This window comes from Mytilus galloprovincialis, chromosome 10, assembly GCF_965363235.1.
Source record: "Mytilus galloprovincialis chromosome 10, xbMytGall1.hap1.1, whole genome shotgun sequence".
Lineage (NCBI taxonomy): Eukaryota > Metazoa > Mollusca > Bivalvia > Mytilida > Mytilidae > Mytilus > Mytilus galloprovincialis.
Window position 1 is genome coordinate 83,869,368 of NC_134847.1, and position 5,012 is coordinate 83,874,379.

Sequence of the window (5,012 nt, forward strand, 5' to 3'; positions counted from 1 at the left end):
GTTGCACAATTAGTACCAATTGAAATACGGACTGTCTGTTTAAACAATGAGTGTCATTGATATATATTACTGAACAAAAATAGTAGTATTTATATCATATGAAAATATTATGCATTATTTATATCATTGATATTATAAACAATTGAAAAAATGGAATCAAGTATGATCTGTCATTTTAATCGTATTTGGGTTATTTATAGCAAATGCTGGTTATCCTCAACAAAGTAATTATAGTTTGAGCAATTATTGTTCTCTGATGACAACTGATAAAAAAGTGATCGAGTTTTACAGTTTATTCTTATATTGTGATGTTACCCTGCTATTCAAGGTTAGCCGGATATTTGATTTTATGTGAAATTTGATATTCTTTTTATATCTTTTACAAAGTCATGAAGCTCTAAATGTCTCTATGTATTTACACATCAAGTAAATGTAGAAATCATCTTCGTCTTGGTGATTACATTGAAATGGCAAAATAAAATAAATCATGAACCGATATCAAAAATAGAGATGATTCAGGACCTTCACTCAATTTAATTTACAAGTAACAAAAATGTCTCAAAAATGTTTGATATAAAAATTAATATTTATCAATTTGGAACGTTTAAGCTATTATCCGAATTAACTTAAACATTGAACAATCAAACAGTAATACTCATTTAGCCATATGACAGGTTCAAGAAAAGAATGGTCAAAACCATCCAAGATCAAATATATCTTATAAATTTGGATTTGTAGTTAACAAAAAATGTTTTAAATACAAAATAATTTTATCAAGAATCAACCAAGATTAAAAGAGTGTGAATGTTTAAGTTAATATTTATGTAAGATATTTTCTTTTAAAATTAAATACAGCATTAGTAATCTGACGATATGTTTGCTCAAGTATATTCCCTTAACTCTGTCATTAAAAATATTAGAGCAAACACGTTTGTGTTAACACTTTAACACAGTATCTTTAAAATAAAAAAGAGAGGGCAAAATACCAAAAAGCACTTTCTAGTTCACAAGTTACAAATACACTGACAAAGCATAAAACGAAAATCTACAGAAGGACACACAAAATAGCCAGAAGATAAAAAAGAAAACTGAAGATTTTTATCATCAATAATATAATTTTATAATTCAACTTTATATCACTGGTTTATTTTTGTTAGTCCACCAGAAATATTTCACAATGCCATGTCAACAAAAGACAAAAGGACCAAAAGACAAACAACAATAAAACCACAATATGGAGAACCAACGACTGATTCCTGTTATATCACATATGGGTAAAAAATGGTGCTTTCATCAATCGTAATAATTTTCCATCCTCACTTCGGAGAAACTGTCTTAAATCATGTTGACTTGCATGCGTGAGATGCTAACAGTAACTGAAGTTCAGAGTAATGACTTGTACAAGTTAAATACCATGCAATCTACGTAACTTTGAAATAAATAAAAGCAATTTGATTTATTTTATGTAATTGGATTCCAAATTATAAGAAATATTTATATTTGATAAACAACCAACGCTTGCTCCATGTACATGAAGCGTAAAACATATCACAAACAAATTATGAATAAAGTACTATTTGGTATTACCTGTATAAGTTGTAAGTGAAAGAAAATAAAAAGTAAAATAATTACAAAACCTCAAATTAATGCTTGATTGCATATCGTATCTATATTTTTAGAAAGACATTTAAACAGGTTTTATTTGAATAAATTTTGAAGTACGAATTCTAAATTAATGACGACATTTCTACTTGTTTGAGTTTTGTGAATATGGGAAGTAAAGTTTGTTATTTATTTGTTATATTCTGGATCACACGAAAAGGCAGATGTAAGATGCATTTTTTTTTATAAAGATTGAAATTTAATAATTGATTTCGTTTTCAAATACACATACTGAACCAGGAAGTGTATGTGTTCTTAATCAATAGTTACATATATTTGGTCATGTATATTTACAACTTAGTTAACATATGTGTTTTATAACATAAGCCTTTTTACAATGACTTAATTTCCAAAATGCATATAAATTAACATACATAATACAACTTTACTTTTTTACTATTTAAATGAAAAATAAATTGAAAATGTATCGATGGACATTTTTATATAGTCGATTACCTACTAAAAGTTATTGTGTTGATGAAAGGAAACGACAATGATTTATATAACAAATGCTTTACCATGCTTTACTGAAGAAGAATAGCATCATTTTTTATCTCATGTTTATTTTTAAACTATTTTTGAAGAAAAAAATCATAATTTGTTGCAAAAAGTAAATATAGGAAAAGCTTAAATAATCCTGTTTTAGGATATACAATATCAGATCGATATTATTTAGACCGCAATTATCTTAGTAATATTATCGGATTTTCAATATATAAATTTTACTATGTATCTGTTCAGAAAATGAAATGAATTGATGTATTTTGTCTATTTATTAGAAAATTTACAAAACGAATGGATAATACAACACAGTTATCTTCTTATTTAATGTAGAGAAAACAACATTTATAAGATTGATGTTTTATTTATTAATATAATCGAATTATAAATTATACTTATTTTTCACAAGGAGCTTGGACTTGTTGAAGACGAAGTAACAAACAAATGATGGAAATAAAGAAACAAATAATATTACGTTAACTGGCACAAGCATACGGCATCAGATATATGCAGTTTCCAGATTAATGATATATATTCTCGTCATAAAGTTTGATTATGTTCAGTGATGTGACATAAAGTAACAGCAGTACCGCTTTCTGATAGTTATAAATTGATTATACAAAAAAATAGTCCAGGTTAAAAACTAAAACTGAGGAAAGCGCATCAAACATAGAGAACAGTTATTTTATTGTTAAAGCCTTCATTGTTGGTTACAAGGGTATACACAAGTGTGTGGAATTCTTAAACATTATTATTGTTAGCTTTCCAGGAAAATCGTAAAACAAATCCTTAAAAAACATATAAAAGTATTCCACAAAGCTAAATTTTTTCTAAATAAATATATAAAACTCAATAAACAAAATTAAGTTACGAGTCTTCAGGACATGTAGCAATTTTTTTTTCAAACTTACCTGAATTGTTGTAATTTTTAGATATTCACTCTCATTCCAAAGACTAAAAATATCAATGAAATATATCTACTAATGATTGTAAGTAATACGTTTAATAAATACTCTCGAAACCTTTTATTTTGCAGTTAGTTCAAGTAGTGTACCAGATCCTTGTCCAAACATACAACCAATGACTCAAGGTATATACACACAATGTTGGTCCAAATACTTCTATCTATTTTGAACAAACTAAAATAAGATATATTTTGATGAAGTTTACTTAACATGAATCATTTCTATTCCATTGATCATCTGCATTGCATTCCGATCATTTTGAAACAACAAATAAAAACACTTTATATAATTGGAAATGTTATTGTACACCGATAGGTAACTTACCCAAATGCATGTTCCCACTGAGATTTCTTATTTGTTCTTTCACTTTCCTTCAATTTGCGTAGATGTGTTTGAATTATGAGGATTTATTGTAAAGACGAAAAGACGCCGTTTTCACTTATCAAATCAAAAATCTACTACTTTTAATTATTGCAGTGTTGGACACTTAACTTACGCTTTACAAACGTCATTAAAAATAATTTTTACTTTTCATAGTGACTAATATGTGCCAAACTGGTTTAGCAGTAGAACAGATTGGTGAATTACAATACGGAAATAAAAACTTTGATCATGTCACCCTTCGTGCACGTATTCAGGAAGATAATTGCACATGCCTTCTATTTATTGAAAATCAAAGTTTTAGCAGCTTCCAAATGTATATCGAACCATATGGGATGTTACAAAGTTCAGCACCAAAAGAAACAGAATGTGGTTTGGAACTATACCTCAGCATTTACCAGACGGAAACATTAAAACCAGGTCCAATTATGTTACCAATTAAATGTACATCTGGACAAATAGGAAGCTCATTTTCGTTAAGCAGAAACAGCGTGTTAAGTTTTACTTCAAAAGTTAGAAGTGGAAACTTTACAAGAGGATACTGTATCGATATACACAGAGGTAACTTTATAATACTATTGCTGCTATCGTTATATTTATGTTTTATTGGCTTCAACTATGATCGTACATCTCCAACCGCATAAAGTGTGAAATAGAGCCAGTCTTGTAGCTTTAGATTCAGAAAAATGACCATCATTTTTTCTTTTAACTTAAACTGCACATCAATATGGTTCATTTATCTTACCTCCTATACATTTCTAGATATATGATTGGTTAAAAGCGTCCGCGTGGAGACCGCGTATATTTCATATTAGGTTAGTAGGGAGGTGGGGCTTATTTCATACACGGTTAGTAGTGGTTTTACGTTCCTTTATATATCATATTAGATTAGGAGGAAGGAGGGGTTTATTTCATACACGGTTAGTAGTGGTGTTACGTCCCTTTATAAAACAAAACGTTACTGAAAAAAATCTTTAATGTGTTTCAACAGACGAAGAAATTGATGATTAAGATTGTAATAAATTCATAAAACATATTTAAAGGAAACAAGTTGTTATTGTTGGCATCTGTTTTTGTAGGATCAATAGAAGTAGTTTCTTAATGCTAACAGTATTGAAAACTTGCTTATTTTAATAGGTCACTAGTCTAAATGTCACACATTAAGATAGTCGGTAAGATAACTTTGTTACATAGTGTGCTAGTGACGTATTACGCTCTCACCCCATATGAAATTTACTGACCCCATATATACCGTATAAGGTCACTAGCACACTATGTAACTAATAATATCTGTTTCTCAAAGATGCTAAGGAGAACTTCTCAATTCATCAAGAGGTTGTTATATAATCACAGACCGTCGTTACAATGGATGATTTATGACTACTTAGAGGCATCAAGTAATAGATCGTACTATACCTCAGTTGTTATTTTCTCTAAAACAAACAGGTAAATCCACTCTGTTTTTGTTAGATCTATTTCTGTTTGTATCCATCTGATAAGTTA

At 28.7% G+C, this 5,012-nt stretch overlaps 1 long non-coding RNA gene across 1 annotated transcript; it reads left to right on the top strand.

Moving 5' to 3' along the window:
- The first annotated feature begins 1,721 nt into the window (after nt 1-1,721).
- On the top strand, nt 1,722-4,064 carry LOC143049399 (uncharacterized). The gene is made up of 3 exons (XR_012970217.1): nt 1,722-1,828; nt 3,200-3,253; nt 3,666-4,064. It is a non-coding gene; the product is annotated as an uncharacterized LOC143049399 (long non-coding RNA).
- Nucleotides 4,065-5,012: the final 948 nt, after the last annotated feature.